Here is a 21,353-nt window from a genome sequence, read left to right as displayed (position 1 = left end):
GATGATCCTCTGGGTGTGTAGTAAAATGTTCAGGATCAATCATTAACTTCATTGGTTGTCCAAAAAGAATTTGATGTGGCTGGATCTTAGTTCTCAGCCTGTCACTACTGCGAATGGCAGCTAAGATTAGAGGTAGTTTCTCAGGTCAGTCCTTACCAGTATGGTTTATTACTTTTCGCAGTGCCTCTTTAATAGTGCATTTCATCCTTTCCACCTGGCCAGAGGACTGGGGTCGGTATAGGATGTGGAATTTCTGGGTGATCCCTAGGACATGTAACATCATTGTGAAAATTTGCCCCACAAATGCACTTCCATTATCTGAGTCTATAACCTCAGGGGTTCCATATCTGCACACCACTTCGGTGAAGAGTTTTAGCTGCAGTCCTAGCACTGTTATCCCTAGTGGGGAATGCTCCCACCCATCCTGAAAATGAATCTATAATAACCAACAAATATTGGAATCCTTCTTTACTTCTAGGCAACTTATCAATAAAATCCATCTGTATTCTGTGCCATGGTCCCAACCGTCTCTGGTGCATCATTGGTTGCCAGTGAGGGAGACGAGCTTTGACTTTGCACAGCGCGCACAATTTTGCACCCATGTTTTTCCATCATCCTCCACCCCTTGCCAGTCTGCTACCTGCCTTAGCCTTCTTAAGGTCCCTTCTGTCCCCTCATGCATGAAGTGATGTGCCACGCTAATCAGCTCCTGCCGTTCCGTTTTTCCTGCAGTTTGCTGCCATGGTCACTCACATCGCTAAATGGCAGCAGAGTATCAGAAATGAGCTCCCTAGCGGTTCTGGCAATAGCATCGGCTGGCCTGTTCCACGTGGTCTCTCAACACTCGATCAGTGACTCCCTGTAATTCGGGTGCTGCACAGGTAGCCATGAGGCGTTTAAGCTCAGAGACTGTTAAATCTTTTCTGCTTGCCAATTGCAGCACACGCAGAGCCCATTTTGAGAAATTTTCCAAGTTAAGGGGTCCAAGCATTTTTGCCATCTGATATGGAGACGATTGTAGTAGCTGTGCTAGTCCCTGCAGCTGTGTCTGTTCTTGTTACAGTAATTCTGTTAACGGCTGCAACCGGCCCCTGGGGCTCAGGATTGCTGCTCTGGATCTCTCTTTCCCAGCCCTCGCTAGATTCCCTCGGGTCATCTTTCCAGTCAGGGACGTCCCTCTGGGGATCAAAGTCCCACTCTCCTGCCGTCACTGCTGCTATCTGGCGGTTTGCGAATCCAAGCCTTTGTTTAAGGTGCTGGATAAGGGACTCGCATCGGCTGTGATTAGCGGGGAGAGTTTTACTTTGTTCTATAGTTAACCTCTTTACCATGCCCTGCAATACTTGATTTTCTTTTTCTGTTTTTGCCTTTTCCTCGACCTGTTCCTCTAGCCTCTTCTGTCTTTCTTTGCCCTCCCTGATTGCCTCCCAGAGAGGGTCTAACTGGCTTTGCACCCTCATAGCTATCGCTTTCCATTTTTCTCCCTCTTTTTCCATATGAGTGAGTTTTTCGTGCAGGGAGGTATTCTCCTCCTGGCAGGATGCCAAGCGGGAGTTTAAATCCCTGCATGCGTCCCACAAAAGCCAGATTGCTGCTGAATCCCTTTTAGGCCGAATGGGCTTGTACAGGATTATAACCGTGCCAGCCTATCCTCCAAATCTGAAATAGTCCACACATTTCCCAGCCCCTCGTCAGTTCACGGGCTGTGTCTAAACCTCTGTAGTACTTCTTTAAAGGGTGTGGGTTCTTGTACAAAAGACAGCGTTCCCTGTTTCTCTCTAAAGATGTCTTTAGACTGTGTCTTCTTAAACATTTTCCCTAACAAGTGTGTCATAACCAACTACAGCACAAGAAACCGAACTGATAAATATCAAAACACTATAACGTCCAGTTCCTAAAGGAGTGACTTACAAATAGCAATTTTCCCTTTTTAACTCCTGATAGAGCAAGTTTACAACCAATGTCCAAACCTAAACTCCTATTTCCTTCAGAGATTATGTGGTTCCTATAGTGCCAGGCTTACTAAAGCTGGTGATGTGCACACCAGATTTTATAATAACTGTGGATTCTATGCTTGCTCCTCCTTTGCATTCAGTTCTACATGACCTCATCCCCCACAGCCCTGACCCCCCAGCTCTGAGCCTAGCCCCTCTGAGCTGGGCACCCACCAACCCCATCCTCATCTGACCAACCCCTGACCCCCAGCTCCAAGCTGAGCCCCTCTGAGCTGGACACCCACCAACCCCATCCTCATCCACCCAACCCCTGACCCCCAGCTCCGAGCTGAGCCCCTCTGAGCTGGGCACCCCCCAGCTCCAACCCCTTTCCCCACAGCCCTGACCCCCAGCTCTGAGCACAGCCCCTCTGAACCGGACATTCCCCCGACCCCATCCCCCACAGCCCTGACTCCCAACTCTGAGCCCAGCCCGCCTGAGCTGGGCGCTCCCCAGCCCCAACCCCTTTCCCCAGAGCCCTGACCCCCAACTCTGAGCCCAGTCCCTCTGAGCCAGGCACCCCCCGAACCCATCCTCATCCCTCACAGCCCTGACCCCCAGCTCCGAGCCCAGCCCCTCTGAGCCGGACACCCCCTCGACCCCATCTCCCACAGCCCTGACCCCCAGCTCTGAGCCTAGCTCCTCTGAGCCGGGCACCCCCCCGACCCCATTCCCCACAGCCCTGACCCCCAGCTCTGAGCCCAACCCCTCTGAGCCAGGTACCCCCCAGCCCCAACCCCTTTCCCCACAACCCTGACCCCCAGCTCTGAGCCCAGTCTCTCTGAGCCAGGCACCCCCCGACCCCATCCCCATCCCCATGACCCACAGCTCCGAGCCCAGCACCTCTGAGCCAGACACCCCCTGACCCCCAGCTCCGAGCCCAGACCCTCTGAGCTGGGCACCCCCCGACCCCATCCCCATCCCCCTGCCCCCTGACCCTCAGCTCTGAGCCCAGTACCTCCGAGCCGGAAACCCCCTGACCCCCAGCTCCGAGCCCAGACCCTCTGAGCTGGGCACCCCCCTCACCCCATCCTCCCCAGCCCTGACCCCCAGCTCCGAGCACAGCCCTTTTGAGCTGGCCACCCCCTGACGCCATCCCCATCCCCCCGACCTCTGACCCCAGTTCCGAGCCCAGCCCCTCTGAGCCGGGCACCCCCCTACACCATCCCCAACCCCCCGACCTCTGACCCAAGTTCCGAGCACAGCTCCTGAGCCAGCCAACCCCCTGACCACATCCCCATCCCCACCAGCCCAGACCTCCAGCTCCGAGCCCAGCCCCTCTGAGTCAGCCACCTCCCTGATCCCATCCCCATGACCCTTGAGCCCAGCGCCTCTGAGCCAGACATCCCGTGACCCCATCCCCCCAGCACTGACTGCCAGCTCCAAGCAGGGCCGGCGCTTCCATTTAGGTGACCTAGGCGGTCGCCTAGGGCACCAGGATTTGGGAGGGCGGCATTTTGCTGCCGGCGGTGGCAATTCGGTGGCGGCGGTCCTTCCGTGCTCTGGGTCGGTGGCAGCAATTCTGAAGTGGGTCCTCCACTCGCTCCAGGACCTGCCATTGAAGTGCCCCAAAGACCGAGAGCGTGGCAGGAACCCCGCCTAGGACGCCAAAAACCCTGGCACCGCTCCTGGCTCCGAGCCCAGCTCTTCTGAGCCGGGCAGACCCCATCCCCATCCCCCCGACCCCTGACTCCCAGCTCTGAGCCCAGCCCCTCTGAGCCAGCCACCCCCCGAAGCCATCCCCATCCTCCCCCAGCCCTGACCCCCATCTCTGAGCCCAGCCCCTCTGATCTGAGCACCTCCTGTCCCCCAGCTCTGAGCCCAGCCACTGTGAACCGGACACCCCTTCGACCCCATCCCCCATAGCTCTGACCCCCAGCTCTGAGCCCAGCCCCTCTGAGCCAGGCATCCCCCCAACCCCTGTGATGAAATAGAAATGTTCTTAATGTATTCTCTCAATACGGTGTTGGTGGCTCAGTGTCCCCTAGGCAGTTCTTAAGTATCTGGCAGAGCAAAGGGCCAGTGCCCCTAAATGCCTGAACCTCTGTCTGCTAGCAACTGATGGCCTGGGCCCCTCCCCTGCAAAGGTGCCAGCTGAAGGTGTTGGAGACAAAGAGATCAGGTGACCTCCTGGCCCGGGAAAGGGGCTGAGCAGAGAGGAGGGGCTGGAGGGGGTGGTTAGTCTGGAGCTGGCTGGAAACAGGGAGTGAAGTGCAGAGGTGGGGGTCTGGCTCACTGCCCCCCAGAATGGACCCAGCCGAGGGATCCAGTTCGCTGTATCTACAAGCTCTGTGTTAGACCCTGTTCCTGTCATCGAATAAACCTCTGTTTTCCTGGCTGGCTGAGAGTCACGTCTGACTGCAAAGTGGGGGTGCAGGACCCTGTGGCTTCCTCAGGACCCCGCCTGGGTGGGCTCGCTGTGGGTAGCACCCGGAGGGGCAGAGGATGCTGAATGCTCCAAAGAGACCCAGGAGGTGAAGCCATGTGAGCTTCTTGCCCTGAACAAGTCTGCTCCAAGGGAGAGGAGGCTCCCCAAAGTCCTGCCTGGCTTGGTGGGGAGCAGTTCCAGAGCATCGCCAGGTGACTCTGTGACAACCCCATCCCCCCCATCCCTGACCCCCCAGTTCCAAGCCCAGCCCCTCTGAACCATCCACCCACCAACCCCATCCCCCCCAGCCCTTTCCTCCAGCTCTGAGCCCAGCCCCTCTGAGTCGGGCACCCCTCGACCCCCAGCTCCAAGCTCAACTCCTCTGAGCCAGAACCCCCCCGAACCCATCCCCATCCCCCCCCAGCCCTGACCTCCAGCTCTGAGCCCAGCCACTCTGAGCCAGCGACCCCTGACCCCATCTGCATTCCCCCGAGCCCTGACCCCCAGCTCCGAGCACAGCAGCTCTGAGCTGGGTCCCCCTGAACCCATCCCCCTCAGCCCTGACCCCTAGCTCTGAGCCCAGCTTCTCTGAGCCGCGCAACACCCCAATCCCATCGCCTCAGCCCTGATCCCCAGCTCTGAGCCCAGCCTCTCTGAGCCAGACACCTCCTGACCTCCAGCTCCGAGCCCAGCCCCCTTGAGCAGTCCGCCCTCGACCCCTGACCCCCAGCTCTGAGCCCAGCCCCTCTGACCCAGACACCCCCTTACCTACAGCTCCAAGCCCAGCCCCTCTGAGCGAGACACTCCTTGAAACCCAGCTCCGAGCGCAGCCCCCCTGAGCTGTCTGCCCCCGACGCCTGACCCCCGACCCCTGACCTGCCACTCCGAGCCCAGCCCCTCTGAGCCAGACACCCCCTGACTTACAGCTCCTAGCCAAGCCCCTCTGAGCCAAACACCCCCTGACCCCATCCCCATCCTCCCCCAGCCCTGAACCCCATCGCCGAGCCAAGCCCCTCTGAGCTGGGCACCCCCTGACCTCCAGCTCCGAGTCCAGCCCCCCTGAGCTGTCCGCCCCCGACCCCAGCCCCCCGACCCCTGACCCCCAGCTCTGAGCCTAGCCCCTCTGAGCTGGGCCCCCGCTGATCCCCAGTTCCAAGCCCAGTCCCTCTAAGCCGGGCACCCCCTGACCCCCAGCTCCGAGCCCAGCCCCCCTGAGCCGTCCGCCCCCTGACCCCTGACCCCTGACCCCCAGCTCTGAGCCCAGCCCCTCTGAGCCAGACACCCCCCGAACCCATTCCCCCCCAGGATTGACCCCCAGCTCCGAGCCCAGCCCCTCTGAGCCGACCACCCGCCGACATCATCCCCATCCCCCGACCCTTGATCCCCATCTCCGAGCTCAGCCCCTCTGAGCCGGGCACCTCCCCGACCCCATCCCCATCCCCCCGACCCCTGAACCCCAGTTCCGAGCCCAGCCCCTCTGAGCCATCCGCCCTCGACCCCATCCCCCCAACCCCTGACCCCCTGCTCCGAGCCCAGCACCTCTGAGCCAGTCACCCCCCGAACCCATCCCCATCCTCCTCCAGCCCTGACCCCCAGCTCCGAGCCCAGCCCCTCTGAGCCAGGCACCCCCCCGACCCCATCCCCATCCCCCCAACCCCCAGCTCCGAGCCCAGCCCCTCTGAGCTGGACACCCCCCCAACCCCATCCTCCCCACACCCATGACCACCAGCTCTGAACCCAGCCCCTCTGAACCAGGCACCCCTCCAACCCCACCACCCCCACAGCCCTGAGCCCAGCCCCTTTGAGCCGGGCACCCCCCAACCCAGAGCCCAGCTCCCCACCCAACCTTGGGTAACAGCAACTACCCCCAAGCAGCGACAGGCCATTGGCACCAACCATCACCATCACCCAGCAACAGCCCATTATGTAATTGCAAATGTATACATACCAGTAAAGCATTTAATGTTTTTAAATAATGTATTTGGTGTATTTTCAAATTATTATAAGTTAATTTTTGAATGTATTTCCCTAGTTAATTTTTACATTTCCAAATACATGTTACTATAGTATTGCAACTTTTTTTATGGAAGGGGCCCCCAAAATTGCTTTGCCCCAGGCCCCCTGAATCCTCTGGGTGGCCCGGCCCAGGGTGTGTGTGAGGAGCCGGGGAGGGAGGGAAGCGGGGTCCCCTGGAGCCGAGCCTGGGCTGTGGCGGCAGCGAGAGGGGCTCCCGGAGTGTGTGAGGGAGGTGAGCGGCCGGCTGGGCTCATCGGTGCTGAGCAGGTAGCCCCGCAGCCGGAGATCCTCGCCTTCCTGCTCTCCACGGCTGGGCCGGGGCACTGTGAGGCTGAAAATCAGCAGGTCCGGGGGGCTCTCCAGGTCCTCGGCTGCCCGCATGTTGTGGGTGAGGGCGGTGAGCACGAACTGATCCATCTTGGCCGCCAGCAGCACCGCAAAGCCCAAGGAAGGGGCCGTGTTCTCCGCGCCACCCCGCAACCGCACCGCCACCTGGAAGTACTCCCGCTCCACGCCACCCAGCAGCTCCACCCGCATGGGGACAGAGTCGAAGCTGGGCCAGGGCTCTGTTGCCGTGTGCAGGTAGCGAATCTCGCGTTTGGGGGGAAGCCCAGTGCTGGGGCAGCAGGGGGTGTGGGGGGGGGCACTGGTAGGCAGGGGGAGAGTTCAGGGCTGGAGGGGGCAGCCAACATTTTTTTACTTGGGACAGCAAAATACCTAGAGCCGGCCCTGGGCAGAGACAACCGGCTGACCCCCGTCGAGCAGGCCAGAACCCACCGAAGCGCATCAAGGAGAGAGAGAAGACTGGAAGATAACTTATGCCCATCATGAATGTACCATCTGCTGATCAACCTGAGGAATGTTATCCCAATCCCAAATTCAGCATGATGAAGCAACTTCCATCGACATACATCGAGGCAAAGACCTATAAGAACAGGACCAAGGGACTGTGATCTTTGAGTCTGGTTCTGCAACCATCCTCCAGGAGCATCAGCTGCGCATCTAACAACAGCTTGGCTCCAATCTCATGTCCAGGGCACCTGGCCAGTGACTTGGCACGAGCAACTGAAGGCTGGTAACTATAACTGATCATTGCAGAACCTGTGTGAATGTATGCATGTAATAATCATCTGTTTTATTTGCAATTAACGTGGCATTATAAGATCCCGTTGGTATTATTTTATTAGGATAACATTGTAGGCTACTTAAGTCTGCACTTGTTACTGTGCTAATCAAAATATGTACAAAATGAAGAAACAAAAATTGAAGAGTCAGGCATCCGGGAAGACGACTGGCAGAGCAGGAGAAAGCAGGAAGCCAAATCAAGCAGAGAATGAAACAATGCTCAGGGAGTATCTAAGGAAGAGGAGTTTAAAAGAATAGTGGGGAGAGGCCCTAGCAGAAGGGAAGTAGCAGCAGAGAGCTTGGGAGCACAGGGCCGGCTTTAGGAACTGCGGGGCCCAATTCGAACATTTTCGGTGGGGCCCTGGCAGGGATGACTTAAAAAAAGTGGAAAAAAAAGCCTTTCATTTCTGTCATGTATTATTTACTTTCCATAACTATATGAATAATAAAATTATATATTATATACCTTGCACCATATATGCTGTTGATTGGCTATTAATGACTGCCGTTTCACATGTGTGGGTCCCCGCCACTCCCTGGGGGTGTGCACATGTGTTGGTCCCAGCTGCTCCCTGCCCCCCTCATTGAAGCAGGTGTGCAGGGTTACTGCCCTGGAAACTGCATGGCAGCAGTGGACATGGGGCTGGCTGGAGGCAGGGCAGGGGCTGACTGGAGGTAGGGTCTGACTGCAGGCAGGGCAAGGGGTGTGGGGCTGGTTGGAGACAGGGGGTGTGGGGCGGGCTAGCTTCAGGCAGGGCTGCAGGGGGGTGCAGCAAAGGTTTGCAGGGCTGAAGACAGAGGAGTGTGGGACTGGCTGGCTTCAGGCAGTGGGGTGCAGCAGGGGTTGACTGGAGATAGGGCAGGGGGTGCAGGCTGGGCAGGGTGTGCAGGGCTGGTGCGGGCAGCAGTGTGTGTGGGGCTGGCTGGCTTTGGGCAGGGCTGCAGGGGTGTGTGGCAGGAGACAGGACAGGGGGTTGGCAGGGGTTGGCTGTGGGCAAGGGGTGCAGAGCTGGCTGCAGGCAGGGGGGGCTGGACTGGTGTGGGCAGGTCAGGGGGTGCAGCAGAGGCAGCTGGAACCCCAGCCCTTTAAATAGCCCCCAAACCCCCTTCTACCCCACCCCGGACCTTTTAAATAGCGGTGGGAGCGCTGGGGAATGCATGGGGGAGGCGGGGCTCCGGCGGCTATTTAAAGGACCAGGGTGGCAGAGGCAGCTGGAGCCCCGGGCCCTTTAAATAGCCCCCGGAGCCCCTCATTGCCCCAGGGCTCTGGGGGCTATTTAAAGGACCCAGAGCTCCAGCCGGGGTCGCGGGGCTTGCCACGATCTGGCTGGAGCTCCAGACGGGAGAGCGGGGCTTGCCGCACTCCGGCTGGAGCGTGGCAAGCCCCACGGCCTCGCTCTCCCAGCTGGAAAGCGGCAAAGCCCCGCTGACCTGCTCTCCCGGCTGGAGCCCCGGCCAGAGCACGGCAAGCTCCACTGCCCTGCTCTCCCGGCTGGAGCCCCGGCCGGAGCGCAGCAAGCCCCACCGCCTCAGCTGGAGGTCTAGCTGGGAGAGCGGGGCAGTGCCGCGCTCCCGCCGGTGCTTCGCTCAAAGGAGTGGGACCATGGAAGGCCCCGGAGCAGACCGCAGCCGGGGACCAGGGTAAGTGAAAAAAAAATTTAAAAGGTGCCTAAGGGGCGGGGCCCTCTTAGGCGCGGGGACCGATTCCCTGGAATCGGCCAAATTGGCCTAAAGCCGGCCCTGAGGGAGCAGTAAAACCCCCTTGGAAAAGCGTAACCCCTTTTGAATGGTGGCATTTTCCAGTGTACTAGCCCCTGAGTACTTAGGCAGATTTGTATGTACCTGCTCCAGTGATTAAAGGAGCAGCAGAGAGGTCTGGAAAAAAATGAAGCAACCCATAGAGGAGCCAGCGGGCCAATGGAAACGGGGAAGCAGGGAGAGGCCCAGGCCTCACAGGAATCCCAGCACAACTATTAAATGGCTCTGACTTGACTTCTTTAGAGAAGCCGCAGCTCCGTCCCACACGGGCACTAGGCTATAGAAATAGCACCTGGGCTTCAATTCCTTGTGGGTGGATAATAATGGAGGGCTGTTGTGACCCCCCCAATGCTACAGCCCGGCTCTAGAGTTCCTAGCAATGTGGCAGAGGGGTTGAGCTCCTTGGGGCACAGAACAGGGACTGCAAAAACCTCTTCCGGGTCAGCCCCTACCCCATGGCTGCTGGGTCCCCAGAGAACAGGAAGAAGCTGCTCACGCAGGTGAGCCTGGCTGGGGCAGGTGTGATGGAGTAGGGACTGTCTGTATGGGGGATAGGAGAACCGGGGTGGACTTTAGGTGAGAGACAGGACCTAGGTCTATAACCTGAGCCAGGTAGGGAGAGAGGGGTGTCAGCGCCTTTTGCCCGGGAAGCCAGACAAAGGAGGGACAAAGGAAGGGACCGGCTGGAGGGGAGTTAGTTTTAGTTTCGGTTTTGGGCTGGGTGGTTGGAATTCAGGGAATCCTAAGCTGGGATCCGAACACCCTGAACCCCCAGAAGGACTTGATTGGGGGGTCCTGGTTGTGCCTCCAAGTGCTGCTGTAATCTGCATTCCTGTTGTCCAATAAACCTTCTGTTCTACCAGCTGGCTGAGAGTCACTGAGAGTCCCAGGAAGAGGGGTGCAGGGCCGGACTCCCCCACCCTGCATGACAGCAGGCAGCAGGCTGTGCTGTCAGAACTGCGCATGCTCAGGCCAAGCTTTGCAATGGAACCCGGCCCTCATCAAACCCCAAGGGATTCATCCAGCGCCGAGCACACACGCTTTGTGCCGGTGACGGATGGGCCAGGTGCCCACGTTGATTCCAAAGCCGCGTCCTCGTAGGACTCGGGAGCCCTGGGCTCAGCTCTGTGGCTGGCCTGCTGGGTGCCCTTGGGCAAAGCGTGCCTCCCTGCCTCAGTTTCCCCACCTCTACCATGACAGCCCGGAGCTGGATGGTGAAGCCAGCTGAGGGCGAGGTGGAAACCCAGCCCATCTCCCACTGCTGGGAAGGGGCAGGCTCAGCCCATGCCTGCCCCAGGGCTCTCCTGGTGCTACCGGCCCCTCTTGGGGAGGGGGGACACCGGGGCAGCGTCAGTGCAATGTGCAGCCACCAAGGCTGGCTCCTGACGTGCTGGGGGAGGGGAGGCGGGATCCCCCCGTGGGAGGGGCCTGGAGAGCAGCGGGACCAGGGCTGCCTGACAACCCCCCTTGGATGATGGGGCTCCGCCCCCTGGTCCCCTGGCACTGCCCCACGAGGAGAGCGCGAGGCTGGGGGCAGAGTAACGGGCGGGAGGAGGTGGGTGAGAGCGGGAGCGACTGCTCGGGGTTTGCAGTGAGGGAGGGGCCGGAGCTTTCCGCTCGCGCTCCGATTGGTCAGGGCTCTGTCTCCGCTGCCCATTGGCTGTGTCGGGAGCGGCTGGTGTTCCAGGGGCGTCACGTGGCCGCGAGTCGCTCGGGAGGTGGGTGCTGAGCAGCTCGTGGTGCGGCCTGGAGCGCGAGCGGGTAAACTGGGGGGGGGCCCTCAGCTGCCCCCAAAAGCCTCCAACCATCCCTCCGGCCCCCAATGCCTCCCACCCCCCTTTTACCTCCCCAAATACCCCCAACCCCCAAGTGCCCCCACCCGCCTTTTACCCCTGCCCCCCCATTGCCTCCAACCCCTGCCTCCAAATATCCCTCTGGCCCCCAATGCCTCCCACCCCCCTTTTACCTCCCCAAACACCCCCGACCCCCAAGTGCCCTCACCTGCCTTTTACCCCCGCCTCCAAATATCTCTCCGGCCCCCAATGCCTCCCAAACCCTTTTAACCTCCCCAAATACCCCTGACCCCCAAGTGCCCCCACCTGCCATTTACCCCGCCCCCGCAATGCCTCCAACCCCTGCCCCCAAATATCCCTCCAGCCCCCAATGCCTCCCACAGCCCTTTTACCTCCCCAAATACTCCTGGGCCCCCATTGCCTCCCAACCCCTTCTACCCCTGCCCTCAAATACCCCCGGGCCCCCATTGCCTCCCAACCCCTTCTACCTCTGCCCCCAAATACCCCCCCTGGCCCCTACTGCCTCCCACCCCCTTCTACCCTCACCCCCAAATACCCTCAGAATCCCAATGCTTCCAACCCCTACCCCCAAACACCCCCCGTCCCCCCAAGTGCCTCCATCCCCTTGTACCCCTGCCCCCAAATGCCCCCTGGCCCCTACTGCCTCCCACCACCTTCTACCCTGCCCCCAGATACCCCCCTTCCCCCCCAATGCTTCCAACCCCCTCCCCCAAATATCCCTCCAGCCAAGAAAAGGTCACTCATGAAGGAAGCATAAATGGAGTGGAGGAGGAGGAAACCAGACTTGTAGAGGATCAAGAAGAGAGTTACAAACTGCAGGCAGGTTAGAAGTAGATGTCAAGTCCAAGAAGACTGGAGACAAATGAGGTAGGTGGGGTCAGGAGAGATCTGAAGACAGGGGGAGACAGTGACATGCCAAAATGCAGAAACAAAGGTAATAGCCAATGATGGAGTCATTCTAGTAACTATTGTCAGTGCTGCCCGTTCTGTCTGCTTCCACAGTAAAGTGTGGGGGACTGTACCTGATAATGGCTTTCAAGGGTGTCTAGCTTTAAATTTGACTCCAGCACGCTTGTTGCTGATGTCCAGCCCCACTCCTAGGCTGAGGAGAGTGGCACCCATTCTCCCCAGTAGTTGCCTCACTGATGTCTTCCAGCTGGTTTCCTCCAAAGTGAAGGAAAGCAAACTTCACAGCAGCCGGGCACAGAGCAAAGCTAACTGTGCAGATATGCAGAAGCTGTTGCTTGAAGAGCGAAACCAGGTGGCAGAGAGAGAGGCTGAGCTCCAAAGTCAGTTGGTGATGCAGGATCAGCAAGCTCAGGAAAAGGTAAAAGCCAGGGGTGGAGAAGCACCAGGATTACCACTGCATGGCTTCCCTGGGGTTAAACAAATGCATTGAAGCTGCTCTGCAGAAAGGTCCCTAGAGGTCTGCCCATGAAGAAGACTTAAGGGCATGATCCTAGAGCCAAGAGAAAAAGGGTTACATGAAAATCAATTTGCAATGTGTCTTAAACAAAAACAAACCCAGCCTATTTTCATGAGGCTTCATTGTTCCCTGGCAGGAGACCTGATGTAATTACCCCCTAGGACGTCTCCCCCATCTGTCTTCTGACCTCCATTGCTAACGTTTTAGTGGTGCTAAATGGTCTTGCTGAAGTAAAAACAGACCCATTTTATTCAGCTCCATTCAAAGGCACAAACTTGCTGCAGCTGAACACAAGGTGGTGTTTTCAAGTGAGCCCAGACTACTCTCATGCTGTGGATGGCAAAGAACTAGCTTACTTGTCTCTACAACGTGTCTGCCTACTAGAGATTGCTCACCACTCCATCTCTTCACCTGCCCCCAAACCTCCAGGCCTAATGAGAATGTCAAGACTGCCAGGCATGCCGTAGGGGTTTATCCCCTAAAAGCATGTTTTGTCACTGTCTGCAGCCTTTTCACCTACGCTCTGTTAATTTGCCTGTAGGTTCGGTACCTGCTTAGCCAACTGCAGCAGAAAGAAGCAGCAGAGAAGAAGCTGGAGGATTCTCTCACCGAGAACAAGCAACTGCTACTTGAGTGGCTTGAGTTCCAGGTAGATTAGTATTGCAAATTGCTAGGGAAAGAGAGAGTTGGCCAAGCTACTGAAGCAGAGCTTTCCTAGCCTAGCTCCGAGATTGTCCCTAAAGAGCAAGGAAGGTGTTAAAAGTTGGGAGATTGTAACATGAGAAGAGGAAACTGTTGACCTGTTTGGCGGGACAGAGGAACTTAATTAACAGTGTGGCTTGTATTCCTCCTGACCTCAAAACTGAAGGTCTAGTCTCCTGTTGGAGAATGGTGGAGAGGCTACCTCTGTGGATGTGGAGGTGCAGAGCACTCCTAGGCATTGCACAAGATCTCCTCCTGACTTGAACAATCTGTTGGCAGCACTTTGATAGGTAGAAACTGCTTCCAGACCCTAAATATCCTACAGATTTCATTCTTTCTTGTGAACAGGATGAAGAGCTTGAGAAAATGAGGGAACTTTGTGAGAAGAACCACAAGCTTCTCCAGGAGAATGAGTCCCTCAAACAGGTAGGGAAGGGTGTGCGCAAAGCCACCTGGTGGCTTATTGGTCGTAGGGTTTGTTAGGTTTGGCTACTTATGATGCAATGAAATTCATCTTCTTTTCTAACAGAAATTAATACTCCACCAAATTGCCAGCAGATAGAAGCTCCAACACATTCAGCAAATGCCCACTTAGTCCCCAGATTCTCCCTTTGATTATATTCCACCCAAGGTAAACAACTGCATGCGCTCATTGCCACACTTCTCTGTGGCTGATAGGGCTCTGTGTGGATAAAGGTACTGGCTAACAAATTTTTCAAACTTCCTTCTTACACCTGAGTTGCTTTATTGAGCTGCTTTGTTCTGAAGACTGGGGTAGATGCATCATCTGCCCTAGGCAGGCGCCAAGGATTCCCCCCATCCTCTTTAGCAAAGAACTAAAATCCTTTGGGAACCGGTTGGCAGTGTTGCTCCTCTTCTGTCTAAAAGAAGCTGTCACACCTTGTATGTTGGTACAGTTTGCCTTATCCCCACCCACTCAAGCAGGCTGCTTCCTCTGCAGCTCTGCCAGCATTTGCTGAGCCAGGGAACAAGAAACCAGAACTCAAGTCTAACCTATGGCCTGCCAGTATGCTAACCACTAGCTATTGGAAGGAATAATGTGATGATTTAGGATCACTTGCAGTAGTTGTGTAGCATGGGATAGTGCAAAGTTCTGCAAACTGTTTAAAGATAACAAGCTAAACCAGCTGCTGCTTTGAATGGTTAAAAATTCCTGCCAACCTGATGACTTCGCACCTCCCTGGTCCTGCAGTTCTCTGGCTGTTCAGATAAGCTGGGTGTGATATGCTGCTAGGACTTGGGAGTAGTCCCAAGTCTGACACATTCCTTAGGTGGTCTCAAACCATCTCATTTCCATCTGTAGCCAAAGATTCGCCATCAGACAACTGAAAAACCCCATGCACAGACCCCAGAAATGTCTGAATCTGGGGAGACTGGAGGGGAGATGGAAGATGCAGAGTGGGTGCCAATAAAAGCAGCCGAAGGATTCAAGAAAAGCCTGTCGGGTATGATCCAGGTGCCTTTCTCTGCCTCCAACTTGGGTTACTAGCTCTGACTAGGGACCACTTCCATGTGGCATGATGCTGCCTGGCACATGCAGAATGAAACACAGTTGAACTGGGGGGTTTGCAGTGGCTTTCTGAAGCAAAAGCCACTTAGCCTAGCAGCACCAGAGGGCATTTAGCTGTGGCCAGTCGTACTTTGGATGGATGGTTTGTCTGCCACCCACCTGAACGCTTTAGATAGCGGCAGAAGTAGGAAGTGCTCCAGGGCAGCTGTACTTCCTGCGCATCAAACACGCTTGTAACTCTCTGAACTGTTCTGCTCGTGCATGTGGCTGTTCCAGAGAGAAACTGGCTAGGATCGCAAAGTCCCCCTGCAGATGATCCCAGCTGTGGTGTGATGCAAAAGAAGCTGAGTGGTCGGCTTCTGTGTGTACAGGGCTGCTGACCCAGTGGGGAGAAGATTGGTTTGGAACACTAAGCACTCCCCAGAGAATGGGAAAGGTGGACAGAATGGAAGATGAGTGGGAGATGATAAAGAGGCAAAAATATTGATGACACTGGTACCATGCAGCTTTCTCCATGAGCAGTGATGGGTAACCAATGAAAGACATGCACACAGCTAAGGAATGGCGTTTGGGAGGTGGAGAGATGCAATAAACTTTGTGGGAACTTCCCCTTCCTTGCTGGTTCCTGTAGTGACACCTTGTTCAGGCTCCTGTTCTCCACTAAGATTTTTGAGGGAGAGTCAGTGTGGACGAGGCTTGCATGTGCCAAAGACTTAAGTCAGTAAGAACCAATGAGCCATTCTAAGCTTGCATTTCCCCAAAGCCCTATGAGGGCTGACTGCCTTCTCCTTCAAATCTATTTTACAGGTACACTCGTGTAAAATCTATATTCTGAGATATATGCAAGCTCCATGCAGGCTCCTCAGCTGATCTGAAGGGTGGGGGCATCCGCTGCTTGGCATCAAAAGGAGTTTGTAATTCTGAACTGCTGGGCTCAAATCTTATTTAAAAACTGAGCCGTTTCAGAACCTCCATTGCAGGTGTGAGAATGGCTGATTGTGCTTCACACTTAGAATTTCAGACTGTGCCACAAAGCCCTTCTACCGCTGAACTGGGCTGTGCATTAGCTTTATCTGGGAGAAACTCTAGTTTCATGCACGGAGATCTGTGAGTGAGACTGGCTGTTGCTGGCATGTGTAATGGGGACATGGAGAGGTCTCAAGCTTGAATTTGACCTGGCGAAGTGATGAAAGTTATTGTGATGGTGCTGAAACACCAATATTGGGAATGAACATCTACCCCAGGAGATGGCTCAGTGGGTCACATGATCACTTGCATCTCTTTTTGGGGCTAGAGTGGCAGTGAGGTGAGGGGCATGGCAATGTATGCAATTTGGTGTCCAGTCCTAGCACTGCTAAGGAGCCTCTGACTGCTGTGGCTCTCTGGGTACAGCCCAGCAGCAGCGGGACTGTTATTACCTTGAACTCTCTTCTCTTAAAAGCGTTCCTGCCACGGCCGATGTGGAAACAGGCAGTGTGGCTACAGGAAGCAGAAGTGAGGCTGTACCGCAGGCTGTCACTGTGATGCAACAAAATGTATCTGCTGGTGAGTACTACTGCATTTGGTGCTCGGACCTTGACGCTGGATGCATCCAACATCTACCCAATAACTTCCGTATAATCTAATTCAGAAAGACGAACATGGGCCTCCACAAACTAGTGGTGCCTATGCACCCAGCTTGGCAACGTAAGGTCTATCCCTGTGTTAGAAACGATGGTAAATGTCACTGAGTATAGTCGCCCTGGTGCATCTTGCCATGTTAGTAGTTCCATCTGCTTTGCCAGCCTGCAGGGTTAAAGTATATGAATGTGGGAGTCTTCCTACTGGTCTCCAGCCTTTTGGGCTAACTTGCTGCAACCTGGCAGATGCTTCTCAGAGGATAGGTAATGGCAGCCCCTTCTGCCTGGTAGCTGACATGAACATGTGCCTCTGGTCCAAACTGCAAAAAACGTACTGCACTCCATTTATTCATCGCTTTTTAAAAACATCCGAAGAGGAACTTAGGTGGTTTTAACTGCCTCACATACCATCCTGATCATTTCTGATTCCAAATAGCAGCCTTATCTGCCTTTTTTGCAACTGAGTTTGACTAGCAGTCTGTTACTGGGAGGCCTCTGCTCCAAACCTCCCACCCTGGTAACCTAGAAAGCAAAATTAGCTGATTTTAGATTGAGTTGATACAAAGAATTTCGAACATCATGGGCGGGGGTGAAAAGGGGGAGGAGGGAAGTACATAATGTCAGTGGCTTTGATTTTTAACTACCTACTTTGCTGCTGTTCACAGGATCCTGATGTACGTAGGGATGAGAGCGAGACTAACAAATTTAGCCTCTGCTTTAAAAGAGATGAGAAAATAGTTTTATTATGCATCATGTCAGTTTTAACTTTCTTTGAAAACTATTCACTGTAGCCATTGACAAACGGTTGGACTGTACCATTTCATGCGAAGAGGAGGTAGTATTTCAGAGAAATGATCCTCTTTTTCCTGTTCCTGTGTGTAGTAGAGTGGTCAACCCGCTCGTGCTCTGAAGGGCTTCAAACAGCCCTGGGAGAGGGCTGTGGCAGGGAAAGTGGCTACTAGGCTGGAAGCAGCTGCAGCTGGGCCATTTGCCAATCAGGCCTCAGCTGGCCCTATATAAGAGGTAATGAGCCAGGAGCTCAGCAGTCTCTGTCTGTTTGTAGAGGGAGAAGGGCCTGGCTGTGGGGAGCTTGAGACAGGGTACCTGAGTGGAGCAGGACTGGGGAAAGGCTGAGGAGCTGGGGAGCTCCAGCCTGGAAAGCCCCAGGCTGCAGCCTAGCATAAGGCCAACAGGTCCTGGGGGTTGCAGAGGGCAGCCCAGGGGGAGGCCAAGGCAGCAGGTCCAAACCCAACCTTGCCAGTGCTGAGTGGCTGATACTGCAGTCTGCCCCAGGGCGTGGGGGCTAGACAATGACTGGCAGTAGCTGTATACTGAGGCAAGAGGGGATAGTGGGTGGGGGTTCCCCGGGGAGGGGAGATCCGAAGACTGAGGGGTTATTGCCAGGGGGAAGCGCCCCAGATAACAGGGCACCTTGTCCGGGCAGTGGGATACAGAACTACAGAGGGTGCTCCAATGGCTGGAGAGCTAATTCCCAGAAGAGACCAGCAGGAGGCGCTGCATTGCTACACGGTGCAAATGTTTACTCTTAAGATGTATGCAGGGGTGTAGCTGTATTGGGTTTCAGGGTAACTGTATTGTATTAGACCAACTGCTGGTGGTGGAGAGACAAGCTTTTGAGCTACACAGAGCTGCTCTTTTCTCTCACCAGCAGAAGTTGGTCATGAACCTTGTTACTCTTAAGCGAAAGTTAGTAGAGCAGGTTTGTTTAAGCTGATCTTTGATCCCTCGTCACCTTGAAGAACCAGTTGCTTTGTGACATGTGCCTTCTAGTGCCCATGCCGCTTTCTCTAGAGTTGCTGTTCACAGCAAGGGCAGGTCAAATACTAGGATCCATAAGTCTGTTTCCTGAATAAGATCGATTGATGGGGCAGCATTGGACTAGGCTAATGTGCATGTCTGGTCTTCACTCCTAGGACCATCCTGAGGCCCAAACGAGATTCTAAAGAATCCTTCAAACTGGAAGATCCCATTGACGTGACTGCTGGGGAGACCACCTTTGAACCAATATGTATCATTCTGAACAAGAAGGTAGAAATGAGAAATGGGAGAGCCTGGGTGGAACTGATTTCCAGCCACTGGCTGCCGTATCTTGTTCATGGCTAGCAGTGGGCACTAAATCAAGAGAAAATTCCCCAAGACCCTTTCACTGCCTCTGTCTCTTGCTTGGCCCAAACCTTCTGAGCAGCCTGGGGAAATTAGCCTTTTTTGCTCTCAAATAAGCCATTGAGATGTTGGCCCTTTACCTGGCTCAGCTCACCTCACCCTAATTGATTCCTGGTGTCCTTATGCCAGCCAAGTACACTAGATTCTGCTCCCTCCCACTCAGCTTCTCTTTCTGCCCCATTGTTTAAATCTCAGTAGGGTTTGACATGGGGGTATGGAATAGCTTCTGTATGGGGAGAGGTTAATAAAACAGACTTTTCAGCTTGGAAAAGAGGTCACTAAGGCGGGGAGGATATTATAGAAGTCTATAAAATCATGAAATGTGTGGAATTTACTCCTTCTCATAACACAAGAGCTAGGGGGTCACCAAATGAAATTAATAGGCAGCAGATTTAAAACAAACCAAAGGAAGTATTTCTTCACACAACATACAGTCAACCTGTGGAACTCTTTGCCAGAGGATGTTGTGAAGGCCAAGACTATAACTGGGTTCAAGAAGGAACTAGATAAGTTCACGGATGACAGGTCCATAAACGGCCATTAGCCAGGATGGGCAGGGTTGGCGTCCCTGGCCTGTTTGCCAGAAGCTGGGAATGGGCCTCAGGGGATGGATCACTAGATGATTCCCTGCTCTGTTCATTCCCTCTGAAGCACCTGGCACTTGCCACTGTTGGAAGACAGGATACTAGGCTAGATGGACCTTTGGCTGTTCTTATGTTCTCACTTTGGAATGGATACTTACATGCATCTCTTTTGCTACAGAAATTAGACTGGACAAATCAAGAGAGCAGGCTTCCTTATAAGATTCATGGTATGTTTGGGGAAAGAGTGATAACAGCCAATTTTCTTGCAGCTTTCCCTAATATCATCATCTTCCACGTGGGCTGAAACCAGGACACTGAGAGGCTAAAATAAAATAGTTTTTTAAAGAATAAGTTAAACTTGAACTTTAAACAATTGGGTGGAGTTTTCAGCAAAGGTTCAGAGTGGGCCTTTACATTCCATTAATTTAATCAATCCCTGGGCAGAACGTGAACAGCAGTTAGCATAGTTATAGGCCATGTATTTGCAGTGTCACTAAGTATTATTTCTGTCACCTTATGAACCAGGGGTTAAAAAGAAAACGGGGCTGAGCTAGTGGCCTGAAGCAGTGCTCTGCAGAGCTGCTCAGATGCCCCATATTGAATTGCCAGGTCTCCTCCCTGAAGGCAGCTGTGCCTGTGAAGAAGCACTTTCATCTTTACCGTGCAAGCTAGGCCAGCGTAAATCAGAGTTCTGACACTAGCCCATTTATCTGCTCATGTCACAATAGGGTAAAGTGAAGTAAACAAAGTAGGTCATGTATTTCACAGCACAACACAATCTATCAGGGAGAGATGCGCGATGCAGCAAATCTTGTCGTGGTGTTTTGTCGCCTTTGCCTGCGGGAGGTCTATCTGTCCCACAGCTTTGGCGTACCCGCTGCCGAATTGCCGCCAAATCCGCGGGACGGGTGGACCTACCGCAGGAGTGCCACCAAGGGCAGCCTGCCTACCACCCTTGCAGGGACTAGCAGGGCCACCACCAAGGCTTGGCGCCCCAGGCACGCGCTTGCTGCGCTGGTGCCTGGAGCCACTGCTGGCTGTAGGGGGGACTTACAAAGACTATAAATCGTGTGGTTGTTTTGTGATAACTAATAGTAACTAAGGTATAAGATGAAATCACTGTTGGCTACAGTTCTACACATTACAGAATATTAAAGAAATGTGCAGATCCAGTCAACCTTTCATGGGTAAGGGCTGTAGAAGGCTCCTGCCTGGCTCTTCCAGTGTTCTGTGGCTGAGGCAAGTAGGCTGGCTAAGGAGTTAAAACTTCACTTTTTCTCTCCTCTCTAAAGAGATAATTTCCCCTCAACCCTAGGGTCAAAACCTGTTTTATACATAGGTGAGCTGTGTGAATCCTGACTCGTATAACCCGTTTTAAAGGGCTATGTTTTGCCTAAGTCAGTGACAGGTTTTATTGCACAGAATAGAACAGAAAACAATTCCTAACTTCATGCTGTTATTTTCCTTATCCAGTGCTAAATTGGAGACTTATTAGTCACTTGAGCTGAATTGTGTTTGCATGCAGTGTTGCCAAACCCAAGCTGTCAAAAATCAGATCCCCCCCACCAAACAAATCATGAGTTTGGCTAAAATCATGAGATTTTTTTTAACCCCATATATTTTGGGCTGTTTTTATTCATTGGTTTCTGTGCTGCTACATCACATTTTCAGATTTTTTGACTGCAGTCAGGAAGGCGAGAAACTTGCTTTCTGATAGTCTCATGTAATCATATGAGGCCTCAACCTCCCCCCCCCAAATATTGCAAGATTCATGAGAAAATTGCAAGATTTGGCAATACTGGGTAGAGGGGAGAGCTGGATAGAGAACGATAATACCATTTCATGTAGGATTTTAAGATTTTAAAGTCTGACTTTATTCCAATTCAAAAAGAAAACCACACATTTCTAAATTCTCTGTGAAACTGAATCACCATTCTCGTCCCCAGCTCTACTGTACTCTGTATGTGCCTCACCAGTGCCAAACAGAGGGGAACAATCACTTCCTTCGATCTGCTGGCAATGATCCTACTAATGCAGCCCAATATGCTGTAAGCCTTCTTGGCAACAAGGGCACACTGTTGACGCATATCCAGCTTCTCATCCACTGTAATCCACAGGTCCTTTTCTGCAGAACTGCCGCTGTCACTCCTCAGCTTGTAGCAGTGCATGGGATTCTTCTGTGATAAGTGCAGGACTTTGCACTTGTCCTTGTTGAACCTCCTCAGATTTCTT

At 54.1% G+C, this 21,353-nt stretch overlaps 1 pseudogene; it reads left to right on the top strand.

Moving 5' to 3' along the window:
* Nucleotides 1-9,716: 9,716 nt before the first annotated feature.
* Nucleotides 9,717-18,360, top strand: LOC127033531 (chromosome-associated kinesin KIF4-like; annotated as a pseudogene).
* The last annotated feature ends 2,993 nt before the right edge of the window (nt 18,361-21,353 follow it).

This window comes from Gopherus flavomarginatus, chromosome 13 (assembly GCF_025201925.1).
Source record: "Gopherus flavomarginatus isolate rGopFla2 chromosome 13, rGopFla2.mat.asm, whole genome shotgun sequence".
NCBI classification, from domain to species: Eukaryota; Metazoa; Chordata; order Testudines; family Testudinidae; genus Gopherus; species Gopherus flavomarginatus.
Note: the sequence above shows the minus strand (reverse complement) of the source record. Positions and strands in the feature narration are given on the sequence as shown.